Below are 13,741 nucleotides of genomic sequence, written 5' to 3'. Positions count from 1 at the left end.
AGTCTGTCTTTTTTGGCCTCTCTGGCACACAGTTCCTGGGCATGCTCTCTGTTACCCCTACACAGAAATAGGACGCGCTGGCCTAGGCCCCCAGGATGAGCGCTGTAAAGCATCCCAGACAATGGGGCCATGATCTGGTTAGGAGCCTTCTACTCACTGCTGTAATATAATGGATTTGGTTTTTAATATGCGCTAAGAACTCAACAAAAATCTGTGTGAAGGGATAGAACAGGAGAGTGTAAGGAAAAAAATGTCTGCTGAAATGGCAGTGTTCCTAACTGAGCTCTGCTGCATGAACTTATGTAATGGAAAATGGCAGGCATCCCTGTTTAGCTGAGCTGGAATGCATGAATTGTAATGATCTGAGTAGATCTGCAGTTCATTTAAACAAGGTGGAAACATTGCAGATTCATAGAAGTTCAAGTCAGAAAGCTGACCACTTCATTTTCTTTGGTATGAACAGGGAAAAAATTGCTGTAGCTTTAGATAAGCATTTTAATACGTATACGGGAAAACATGGAAAGGGAACACAATTTTGAAGGTGCTACTCATAAGCCACAATTTGAAGACTATCTAATACTACATGAAGCAAAGTACCACTTCACTAACGTTCAGGTATTTGTATACTTATGGGTTTTTATATTAATACTGCTTAATTTTGTTATTGAATGGTACATAAGGCACCTCTACAACTCCCACACGCCCTCGGTCTCAGTTCAACTCTTGTTTGGAGGACAGCAACTTCTTAAATTCTGGTTTGCTTTCATGGTCTTTGGTTCTAGGCTTGTCTTTTACATAGTCTTAGCAATTGTGCTGAAACAATCCACAAGTGAAAATAGAAATGAGGTAGATAAAAATAGATAACCAAGTCTAACGTATGCAAACTTATCAGGCAAAACATTATTTAAACAATTAGAAATGTTGATACATAGCTTTAATTTTTTAATGTACTTTTTGTTTCGAGGAGTATTAGAGTCCCACTTTATAAAACTTACAAATGGAAGTGGCCCTAGCTGAGGAGGAAAAAAGGAATACCAACCCAGAAATGTTTTGGTTAAGTGGGAAACCTTTTATCAGTCAAATGATCTCTTGCTGCTTCTCTAGTGGATGCCTGCAGCTTGGTTTTTGATCTGTCACCTGGGATTTAGACTCTACCGTCTCTCACTTCCCATGCCTTCTGACCTAAAATCAATTTAAATGTATATTTAACACTGAGATTGGGAATGGCTCTGCATATTATCTAAGTCAAGCTTGGCAATGCTGAGAAACTGGCAGAAAGATGAGTAGTTTTTCTTTCCCCACCTGTCCATGTTTGCAGAGAATATATTGAAGAAAACTTCAAAGAGAAGTTCTGTCTCACTTTTTAACTCAGATAATCTCTAACAAGAATCCAAGATGGGGAAGGCAGGGAGGTTGTGGAAAATCAGACTGTTTGAATGACACTAAAAAGGGTGATACAATCTTTATAACTGCTTTTCTTGGGTATCCCCAGTATGCATTGTCTCTGAGCTCCTCCAACAGGCCTTCCACCCTTTCAAACAGACACTGTTACTGATTGATCTCTGGTTTCAATCGAGTAGCTAAGGAAGGAATTCTTCTGTGAATCTTGCCATGTAACCATATATCTGACTTTTGGTTTTCCAGCAGGATGTGTTTGTCAGACTGCTGGATATTGTGCTAAATATTTCACAAGAGAGAAATCTCTTGTTTTGTTTTAAAAAGGATGTGCTGTTTCTTTGGACTTCATTTAATAGGTTGTCTCTCTGGAGTTCCAATTCCCTCATTCACACCTCTAAACCAGGAGTTCTCAAACTTCATTGCACCGCCACCCCTTTCTGACAACAAAAATTGCTACACGACCCCGGGAAGGGGGACTGAAGCCTGAGCCTACCCAAGCTGAAGTCCATGGGCTTCAGACCCAGGCAGGGGGCATGTAACCTGAGCTCAGGCTTCGGCTTCAGCCCCAGGCAGTGGGGCTCAGGCTTCAGCCCTGGGCCCAGCAAGTCTAATGCTAAACCTGGCGACTCGTTAAAACAGGGTCGCAAGCCACTATAGGGTCCCGACCCACAGTTTGAGAACTGCTGCTCTAAACTGTGGTATCTAAAATTAATTTAGTCTCTCTTAGTTTGAGAAAGGGACAGCTTGAATTCCTTTGATGTTTTAACATCTCACAACTGGGGAGCCTCATTATAAAAGTCAGTTTTCTCTCACCCTCCCCCAAATTAAATTTCTCCTCTCTTCCTCTCCTCCTGGGCTTCTAGGGTTGTCACCCAGCCAGGTTTTACCCAGACAATCTGTTTTTTGGCTTCTGTGTCCAGATGCCATTTAAGGTTGCCAGATGCCCAGTTTTTGACCAGGAAGTCCAGTCAAAAACCGGACGTGGTGACATAAATGGCTCCCAAACCACAAGTCTGGTTACCACAGGGTGGGGGGAGGGGCTGGGTCATTAACCCGCACCAGCCCCTGCTCAGCCAGGGCTGCCTCCTACCTGTAGACAGTCTCCTTGAGACAATCCAGCGAGTGATGGGAGGGTCCCGTTACCAGCAATTAGAAAGTTGGCAACTCTATTGCAGTTCTTCTGTGTCAAAAATCTGGTAGAGGAGCATTAGGTTCCATTCAGAGCTTGTGATGTTGCTCCTCTTTGACAGAAGTGCGAGGAGTAAATTAAGTGATATGGGGAACGGTCTGTGCTTCTTACTAACTTTTCCTATTTCATGTTGAATTGCTTGACAATCTCAAAAATAAGGAGTTTTTTGGTTTGGGAGGAGATAAGGTATTAACACACGCACGCATGACTCTTGCTTTCTTGTGCTTTGTCCATGTGTTTTCAACTCATTTAAAAAGGGCGCTCATCTTTAGACACTTATGGAAAAATTTCAGTTGTCGAGCCACTAAAGCACTGAGGGCATTAAATAATTAGTGTGAAGTATGTATTAATCTTCTCAAAGTAACTTTTAAAGGGATGTTAGGAGGAAGGATTGTCTAGTGGTTTGTGATTTATTTGTATTGTAGTTATGTCTAGAAGTCTGAGCTGAGGACAGGGCCCTATTATGCAAGGCATGCATTCAATGAAAAGACTAATCCTGCCCCAAAGAATTGTTTCTTGTCACACACTTAGGGCTGGTCTACACTGGGGCGGGAGGGTGGGGTGTCGATGTAAGATATGCAACTTCAGCTACGGGAATAGCATAGCTGAAGTCGACGTATCTTATTTCGACTTATCTCCCGTCCTCACGGCGTGGGATCGATGGTCGCGGCTCCCCCGTCGACTCCGCTACTGCCGCTCGCCCTGGTGGAGTTCCGGAGTCATCGGGAGAGCGTTCAGGGATCGATAAATCGCGTCTCATCTAGACGCAATCTATCGATCCCCGATAGATCGCTACCCGCCAATCCGGCAGGTAGTCTGGACGTACCCTTAGATTGTAAAAGATGGATACAAGAGACAGTGGGGAGTACAAGGTAACAGCGAGACTACTCTGATTAGTGTAACAGTCAGCGGTTACAGCCCTCCAGCTGCCTACTCATTGAGTATTTTCTAGGCATCACAGAAGAGGTGAGTTTTTTCAGAAAGATTTGAAAGAGGTTAGCGTAGTGGTCTTGTGGAACTTTACAGGAACTTCCTTCTATGCTAAAGGGGCTGCATGGGAGAAAGGGCAACCGTGAAATTGCACTGTTGGGCAATGAAGCTGGCATTGGCAGAGCAGGAGCAGGGATTGACCACTTTTATGACCAGGTAAGAGAGGAGTTAGGGCAGGGCTAACCCATGTATTACTTAAAACTGAAGATGAGTAGCTTGTGCTTGTGGTGAAAAGGGGATGTTTGAGGTAGCTGGAGACCAAGAGTTATGACCTCTGGATTTTGAGTTATAATTGACTGCCAGGGACTTCCTGTGTGACCACTGTGCCTTTGTCCCCCATATATAAAATGGGGATAAACACCTACCTCACAGGGGTGAGGAGCCTTTATTAAAGGGCTTTTGAGCTGCTCTCAGCAAACATACTATGTAAATTAAGTATTTTTAATCAGAACGTGCCAACGTTTAAATTTTTGCTGAAATCTCCCTGGTTATCTTTCGTCAGCACTACCCCTTGAAGTGTGTATGAAGGCCTAGCTTGAACCAGCTGAAGGAACTAAGGTGTGAATACACTGTACTCAAAATAAGTCACTGGAATACAGTCTGAGGAGAGGAAGCTTCTAATTTTATTTTCCTAGTTTAAAATGCCTTTGCAGTAGGATTTCATCTTGAATGGTGTAAATGGGTATTAGATCGTACTGGTAAAATATTTAAGTTACACATTTCTGTGATTTGTACTTTACAAATCCAGATCGTAGATCCAGAACCTAGTAGAATCTGTTTTTATAATAGAGGTTGTTGTCCCTCTAGTGAAAGATGCTGGTTTGATGGCCCCGGAGAAGGGAAATTCTCTGTCTACAGAACTGATATAGTACCTGCAGCAGCAACCAACAATATTTTTCCCCGTGTTCTCAAACTACCCCATTCTGACCCAGAGGGACCAATTCTAGGATTGTGAGAGTAGTTCTGTCTCTATGCCTATTCAGTCTTTTGCATGTTAAACTAAGCAGTTTTAAGGACCAGTCTCAGTTTTCTCCTACAAACTAATTGTGACAATTAGTAGTGCCAACTTTCCCATCATTCAGGTACCCCGTGGTCAAGGTGTGTGGTACAGGCCTCTCTTTGTGCCAAGATGATAATGAATTTGAACCGGAAAATAACTCCACCTGAAGGAGTTTGTGAAAACTTTTCATCCCTTCTAGGTTTGGCCCTATATTGTTTCCTGAGTTAGCTAGGAAGGGAGCTGAAATGCCTCTGGTATTAGGATTCCTTAACAATCATAACACATCTAAACTGTATTGGGAATCTTGAGTGTTTTGATCAAAGGGAGGTTGAGCAGCCACCACTTTTCAGATCCATAGCAACAGGGTAATTAAATAGGAGACTGGATTTTGGCAGAAGTCTGTGAATGGAAGTGGAGGCATGTATGCAAGGAAAGCTGGCTTTACAGTAAAGATTGGGGGATGGGGGGAGGAGGCAACTGGGTTTTCTGCCACCCACAAGCATTTTGGGCTGCTAAACCACTGAAGGCTTTTGGCACCATAACGTAGTTTCATAGAAACTCCATTTGAGAATCATAGCCACAAGTAATGAACTAAACAAGTCTGCACTAGAATGCACTGTGGTACATCAATCTGTTGAGAGTGCTGTGACCGCTGCCTAAAATGAACGGATGTTGATGCTTATTTAAAACTGTGAACTCATTGAGGAGAATCCAGTTCATTCTAACAAGCTACCTAATGAATTGATTTAGGTTTAGCCAATTATGTCTAATTGTAATTTCTTGTAGAGCTGTATCTTCCAAACTCAGTAAATAAGTTTACAGAGCCAAAACAAAAAGATGAACTATAGTGGATTATTTTTTCAGATAGGTACAGTCCAACTGACTTAATGTCAACATCCATTTACCAGATTTGGGCGGGGGAGGGTGGGGGGGGGCAATCTAATATCTTCTATCGGACCAGACCTTTCTCCAGACCAAAAAAGAAAATTGCCAGACTGAATCATATTTTTGCAATTATTTGGTGCTGAAAAGTGAAATCCATTATGCATCTTTCTGTCTGTCCATACATACTCTGCAAATAGGTTGCGGTGAAAAGCCACTTTGACAGTACAGTAATTGACATTAAGTACTCCTTTGGAACTGGCAATCTTTTTTTTTTTTTTTTTTTTTTTCATACAATAAATAAGAAATTGCAATTTAGCTTTGAATAGAAACAGATTTCCATTTAGTTTATTGATATGAAGTGAACTCCTCTGTGTTACCATATTTTTATTTGCAGGGCACAGGTAATCTTTCAAAACCTTCATTTTAAAAAGACCTTCAAATTTCTGCACTTATTGGAGGGATGGTTGGTTGTGTTTTGAAAAGAGAATGAAAATGGCACACAGTTTATACTTCTAGGAAATTCTACCCCCTTGCAACTCCCCTCCCTCCCCCCCCCCCCCCCGATAGTTTTAAAACAAATAAAAGAGGCTTTGTTTTGTTGTTTGATTCCAATTTCACAATAAAGCATGGAAGAACCTGAATGGCTCAGTAATGCTATTTAAAAACAAATATTTCAAAGTTCTTCTTGACTTTTTCAGTCTCTCTAATTTCAGTCCTTTGTGCATTTGGCAGTTGCCCTGATTGCTAGGGCTACAAAGAATAGCTTGCCAGATATTTCAAACCGAGGATTACCCTTGTGGTTTAGGCACCCTTAGCTAGAAGGTGAACTGAGATTTACCAAAACTTGCCTAGGAGGTTAGGACCTAGGCCCAGTTAAGTTGATCAAAAGCTTTTCAGTGAAACTTTGTTAAACTACTAGCTTTGTTAATGACCTGTAGATCTTCTTGCTACAGTTTCAACATGCCCATGTGATTGATTTACTATTTGCAAGGGCTGGAGTGGTAGTAGAGAGTGGGTGTTGTTTAGAAATGAGTGCCAAAAGAAAAGCACATTTTCTCTTCCTAAAACAAACAGCAGGGTGCTGCAAATCTGATCTTGCCAGTAGCCTAGTTCCAATTGAAATAGTTATGGAGATGATTTAAAGATTAAGTTTGCCTTGGCATAAAGGTGATGCACACATTCAGGGCTGGCCCACAACATTTTGGCACCTGAGGCAGGAAGCTCAAATGATGCCCCCATGCCTCCTCGCTTGGGCCAAAACTTTGCAAGGTCTCAATTTTGCCTTCTTCCTGTTCTACTCCTCTCATAGTACTGCTCTGCTACCTGCCCCAATAAAGGAGAACTAACAACTTAAAATGCCTAACTTAAAATTTTTGAACAACACTTACATTTGCTGTTCAGGCATTTGAAAGTTAACTTTTCTTGTCTGCATAGTAAACACTGGGATTTTTATCTGTTTGAATAATCAAAGTGGTGCTTTCCATCCCTTCTTGGTTGCAAAGATTTGAACTGCTTCCTGAAGGTGCACAGTCTGGGCCAGCTCATGCTCTATTGAGATGATTGCAAGGCCGACCAGCCTCTCCTGTGTCATTGTGGAGCGTAGATGTGTTTTTATTAACTTCAGCTTGGAGAAGCTGCATTCTCCACTGGCAACTGTTACAGGAAGTGTTAGAAGTATGCGCAGAGCATCAAAAGCATTTGGTGGGTGGTCATCTTATTTGTGCACATATATGCCAGAACAGCCTTTGGAGTTGATCCTGCTGAAGTGTATCTTGAAAGGGCTTTCAGTTCATCACCTAAATCACTCGCATCAATATCATGCATGTCATCATGTGTTAACACTGTCTCTGGTGCCCTGCATTGCTGGTGTAGGTCTCCTTCAGGTATAGTGAGGAGTTTTGGAATATCATACAACATCCCAAATATACTGCTGTGTTCCTTGAGCTGCATGAAACATTCTTCAATTGACTGTATTGCACAAGCTAGCACCTGGTTAAAGAATTCAAGTTTGAATTGTTGTTTGGGGTCTCTTATGGGATTATCCCATGCCTCATAATCAAAATGTCTTCTTTGGTGACTCTTGAATGGGTGGGAAAATAGCATCAGTGTGAAGTTCCTCTGCCAACTTCTGTGCACTCTTCAGAAAGTTTTGAAATCCCTCATCTGACCATTAAGACTGTAGGTATGACTTTGTTTTGTCCAGTTGTTCCATTGCTCCAGATATATCAAGGTCAACACCTTGGCGTCTCTTGCTTACAACATTTATTTCAAACAGTATGTCATGCCACAACACTAAGCCACACAGAAATTTGAAGTTATGTATGTTTCTGGTGATTCCATTTCCCTCTGCCACTGTGTTCTCACGAACAGTTCCTGTCATAGCATTATCTTCCATAATGGCAACTATGGCATTGTCTATCTTCCCAATTTGGATCCAGGGAAATTTTTTTTTTCACCAGACAAGACTATATTATATACACCTCTACTTTGATATAATGCTGTCCTCAGGAGCCAAAAAATCTTACCGTGCTATAGGTGAAACCGCGTTATATCAAGCTTGCTTTGATCCGCCGGAGTGCGCAGCCCCGCCCCTCCGGAGCACTGCTTTACCACATTCTATCTGAATTTGTGTTATATCGGGGTAGAGGGGTGTGTGTGTGTGTGTGTGTGTGTGTGCGCGCACACACACAGTAAGTTTTAAACAAACAATTTAATACCGGTACACAGTGATGATGATTGTGAAGCTTGGTTGATGTGGAGGAGTCAGAGGGTGGGATATTTCCCTTACTACTAAATGATGAACTAGCAATTGCCTGAGCCCTCAAGGGTTAACTCTCTCACTCTGCAAGACCACAGGAAAGGAGGGAGATATGCACATTTCCCTTAAGTACACTGTCTTGTTAATTAGATCAGCTTGCTGAGACCGCAGCCTTGGCGTGTCCCCCCTGCTCTATGGAAGATGGGGAAGCAGGATACAGAGCAGAGAGATGGGGGACACCCTGACATTAGCCCCCCTCTTCTTTCCCGGCACAGCAAGCAGGAGTCTCGGGGAGCAGCACATGGCAGTGGTGGGAGGGACACAGCTGAACTGCAGGCAGCTGCTGCACAGGGAACTTAGGGGAGCGGGGAGCTGATGAGGGAGGGGGGAGAGGGGCTGCTGGTCCACCCTGGTTCCAAGCCCCCATCAGCTAGCTGCAACAGGCTGCTCTTCCTGCAAGCAGTGGACAAAGCAGGCAGCTGCCAAACGACGTTAGAAGGGAGCATTGCACAACTTTAAACGAGCATGTTCCCTAATTGATCAGCAACGAAACAACCGGGACGACTTTAAGTGAAGCGTTACTGTAGTGGTGTGCACATTTCTTGGGTGGTGGCTCTTCTTAGATGCTCCTGGAGTACAGCATCAAACTCAGCCATCAGCTCCACAATGTTAAGGAAGTTTCCATTGTTTGGCATACAGCTGATCTGAAGTGCCACGCAGTGCTAGGTTTTGGGTAGCAAGCATTCTCACAATGGCAATGAGCCTTTTCAGAACATTTTGCCAGTAAAGAGACTGATGCAATCTTCTCTTGATGCTGATCATCTATGGTGGCCTTTAACCTTAGTATCATCTCAAGCTCTTTCCACCTATGGAATACTCTCTGGTGATTTACTGCCTTCTCATAGCATTCCAGATTTCTAGCCAGATTTTTCCAGTCTTTTGTTCCTGTAGAACCCAATGTGGCTGGAACATTAGACTGGAAGAGTTTTGCAACAAAAACAGTATGCAGCATTCTGGGGTTTTGAGTACATAAGCCATGGCCTCTCCACTTTGTCACTATTGGGGATTTCACGCCAGTAATGTGTTGGATGGAAACTTCTATTTTCATTGTCTTTGGGGAACATGAAGTTTTTCACTTGCTGTGGCCCATGAGGTACAAGGAAGTCCCTCAGGCTACTGCTCCAGTGGATCCACAGTCCTGGATCATCTAGACTTAGGAAACTAAACTCAGCAGCAGCTGTTTCTTGCGCCTCCACCACACGCTTCTCTGATCTACACTTTTCTTCAGGAATGTGCATGGTTACATCCATTTGAGATGGAGATATGGATGCTGTAGTAGCTGCCAGGCCACCTGCGCTCTGACTAACTGGAAGACCAGGCATCTACTCACCACTCACATCCTCACTGGGGCCGGAAGGCTCACCGTGAACATTTGTGTCTATGTATCTCAGGAGAGCTCCTTCCTGCTTAAATAGAAAAGCTTCCTTTGCTTTCTTTCTTTTTCTGAATGCTGCCCCAGAGGGGCGTTTTCTTCTTTCATTCATGACTGCTATTCTGTGCCAGCTCTAGTGGCTCTCAACACTCAATTGAAGGGGACAAATAAGCAGGCTGGTAGCAGGGCCTGAATGAGGGAAGATATCAGTGTCTTAAGGGTCTAACTGGCTCCTACTACTTCAGTTGCCTGCCTGTTCTCCTCAAGTGGGTTCAGGGAAGCAGCAGGAAACAGGAAGCTCCCTGAGAAGCTGGTGTTAATCAGTCCAGGCTTCTGGAGGTGCTAGAGAGGTACATAAGAGGCTCCTCCTCCTCTCTCTCCTTGCAGCTCCTGCTGCTTTCTGTTATTCCCTCTCACCTTTTCTCCTGCCTGCCTGTTATGTCACTTGTGCCCTCCTTCCTCCAGCACAGCACTCCACCATCTCTGTGCATCTAGAGCAGAGAGAATACATATGCACCAGTAGCAGACACAATTTTCTACACTCTGGGTTGTAGTGGTGCCCCCCCTCCAGTCTGGCACCTGAGGCAGCCGCTTCAGTTCACCTCATTGTAATGCTAGCCCTGCACGTGTTATGAAAGTGGAGACACCCCCCCCCCCACACACACACACAATCTCTTTCCCAGTAAGTTACTTTTCCAGTTACTACCTATTGTCTTGCTGTAACGGTATCATTAACTAAAGCTCTGTTCTTGCGTAGGAAGATGCTTATATAGGGCCATGCTAGTTTTCAGCCTGCAGGTACTCTAGTATGGAACACAACCAATCTTTACAGCCAAAGATACTTGAAACAAGATGGGATACTTTTTCACTATCAGAACATTTTTATGTAAAAGTTCAGTATCGTGATTCAGTATTTCTGATGTCAAACATTAGCTAACAAAAGTATGGACAATGCCAGGTCTTTGGGCTGGAATTTAAGCTGCAATGTAGGAGTGAAACTAGAGTTATGGTACAGATAGATGTTGTTGTTTCAAGTTCCGGATACTATGCTATTTATTTGGATCAGAAAGCCTGAACTGAAATTGTTGCATTTCCTAGTGACATCTGTCAATATTTTTACTTTATTGAGGCTGTGTTTGTGTGGACAATGGCTGTTGTTGTGGGGAAGAAATAATAGAAGGTATTTAACGGAAGGGAACTAAAGACACATTCATTAAGATGTTGCATCTGGCTCTGAAAGGAGTGTGGCATATTAAAAGTAGACCAAGTAATTAAGAAATAAGGATTGGCTCTCACACCCTTTGAAGGCAGTGGCTCTGTGGAAGTGTACTCACCACAGGCACGCCGCCTCATTGCTGGGCAGGACATAGTGGCTTCTTCTTTGGCAGCCCTTGAGCTTCAGCCCAACTTCAGGCTTTGTGGGTCTTCCAGCAGCTGCCTCCACGGTCTTTGCACCACTGCCTTCGGTGGGCCCAGAGGGGAGCCCAGGCCCACACTCTGCTCTGGATTCCAGACCAGGAAACAGATAAAGACTGTTTCTTCAGACCCTCTCTTCTGTATCCCTTGGCTGCTTCCGACCATAGGACACAGCAAGGCTCTTCTCACAGCATATTCCTAGGCTGACTCTCTTCTGCAGATCATCCCCAAAATGGGAACCAAGCTAGGTCAGGGAAACAAAAGAAACATAAAGGTCCTGCAACAGGCCTGCCTGCCCTCAGGAGGCTCTGAGACTTTAGAGGCTCTGGTTTGGCTCCGGCCCCAGCTGGGCCTTGCTTCATGAAGCTAGCCTAAGAGGTCCTCTCCCAGTCAGCTTCTACTGGGCTGGACTCTTCCTCTTTTAACTCCTCCCTCCAGGCTTGGCACTTCACACATGTAACAAGGCGGGGCTGATTGGGCCCACAGACTCTCCTTAACGCTTTCTTAGTTAGCCTGTGATGAGGTATGTAGACTCCACACTATCATTGATGCCAGTGGGACAAGACAGGCAGAGTGATGTACAATACAAGAATTAGGAAAACATTTAAAGGAATTGAAAGGTCTCTGACATGAGACTGGGTGTAGGGAGAGTCAATTAACAGAATGTCAGTGGAATCTTGATGCGAGGGTGAGGGCATCTTCCTAACAGTGAGCTCTGTTAGACTTGGGAATAGTATCCCAGAGCAGGTGTTGGAAGCATCAGTTCCTGAATCATTTTAAAATGAGCCTGGACAAAGGTCTACAAAATCAACTGTAGCAAGCAATTTTATGCCAACAGGAGGTGATCTCTATGGCCCACTCTCTTCCCCCCTCCCTCATCTCTAACCATTAGGATATTAGTCTTTTGCTGCTACGTACATGTAGAGATAAAACTGATCCAAAAAGTATTGGAAAAGACACTTTCACTCCTTCAGCTTTGTGGTCTGTCTTTTTATTTATTTATTTATTTTCTTCATTTTGTTCTACTTTCCTGTAATGAAGGTAAGTCACTTTCCTACTACCAACAGTCCTTGTGCTGAGTCAGACTTCAAAAAGCAAAGAAGCTTTTCTGAGTGGGGTCGGGTGGAAGAAATCTCAAATCATTAGTAACTGAAATAGAAGATGATAGATAGTTTGACTCTGTTTAATCTTCCTTCTCCTTTCAGATGGGCTGCTAGGACTCTGGCCCTACAACATCTTAAATCAGCGACATCTAAAAGTCTTGACCTGCTACATAAGTGACTAAATATTCAAGGATCTCTTTTCATAAAAGGGAAAAGTTGAAGCAATATCCGGTAGACTTTACACAACTGTGTAAATTATTTGGAAAGGGCCTCAATTAATCCATAATGCATTGCTCAACATATTTATCAAAGGACAATTAATCTCTCTTCTCCAGAATGGAAATGATGTAGAGTAAAATATGAATTCTCTGGGATGGGAGCCTAACTAATAGGAACTCTTGAACACACTGAAACCATGAATGCTATTCTTTTCTTCCCTGCACTCCAAGTGGATGACTGAATTATTTTCCTCGTCCACTCGTGACCTGAACTTGCTGCTGGAAGCTAACTGTGTGTATATACTGGCAAGTTTCTGTCTCTCACACAGACAGACACAGACACCTGCCTCTGTGTTCAACAGCACAAGCATTCCACATTAATGGTTTGCTTTGTGTCCTGGAGCAGATCAACACAGCACACAACAGCTGTCAGAAACGGGAGGAGCGCATGTCTCCAGGGCAGCTGAGTTCAAAACAATGAGCCAAGCGGCCACTTGAGGCATTATGGGACAACTCTGGAGGCCAATTACAGCAATCAAGTGTCTACACTGGCAATAGAGCGCTGGAGCCTCTGCGCAAATAGCCTTATGACTCTCATCCAGGTGTTTGTGGTTTTTTTTTTTTTTTTTTTTTTTTTGCAGCGCTGCAACAGAGGAGTTTCTGCGCACAAAGTGGCTTGGCAGTGTGGACACACGTCTGCAGTTTGAGCGCAAAAAGCTGCTTTACTGCGCAGAAACTTGCCAGTGCAGACAAGCTCTAAGAGAATACCATCAATGAAACTCTTCTAATGTAAACCTCTCTTCAGCTGGGCTTGTTACCGGCAAGTCGTTTGGCATAAGGAATAATATTTTGGAGACTAATGTTTAGTGCTCAGTTATTGAAGACTGATTGATTGAGATCTTTGGCTAATACTCTATTCCTAACATAATAAAAGGAGACTTCTCTCTTATCTTGATTTGTATCATACTTACTGTCTAACTTTGATATAGCATTGGCAAATAAACAGGTGTACTGAATAAGTGGCCAGGTACTTTTTTAATGGTAATATATAAATTGTTCATGAGGCATGAGAGTAAAAAGCCCATGCTTTAGTTTAATTTGGTTTCCAGCATGCTAGCTAGCTAGATTTTGCTAGCACATGTTTGCCAACAACTATGTTGAAGCATGATTTTTAAACTTTGTAAGGCCAGTGCAGATGGAGCATATAGCATGGCTTTTTAACACTAACACAGTTCTCCTGCCCACACAGGAGAAAGGAATAGATCTTGACTGTGCTTACATGTTTGTGGCTAACAGTCTTAACCTTGTCTGCACTAGCATTTATCTTCATATTTCCTACCAGCAGAGCTACA

General features: G+C 43.3%; 1 protein-coding gene across 4 annotated transcripts in view; it reads left to right on the top strand.

The window, feature by feature from the left end:
* DUSP16 (dual specificity phosphatase 16) overlaps window positions 1-13,741 on the top strand; it is a 98,253-nt gene that overhangs the window by 61,464 nt on the left and 23,048 nt on the right. The gene's annotated exons all lie outside the window — the stretch shown is intronic.

This window comes from Chrysemys picta, chromosome 1, assembly GCF_011386835.1.
Source record: "Chrysemys picta bellii isolate R12L10 chromosome 1, ASM1138683v2, whole genome shotgun sequence".
In the NCBI taxonomy this organism is placed as follows: domain Eukaryota; kingdom Metazoa; phylum Chordata; order Testudines; family Emydidae; genus Chrysemys; species Chrysemys picta.
Note: the sequence above shows the minus strand (reverse complement) of the source record. Positions and strands in the feature narration are given on the sequence as shown.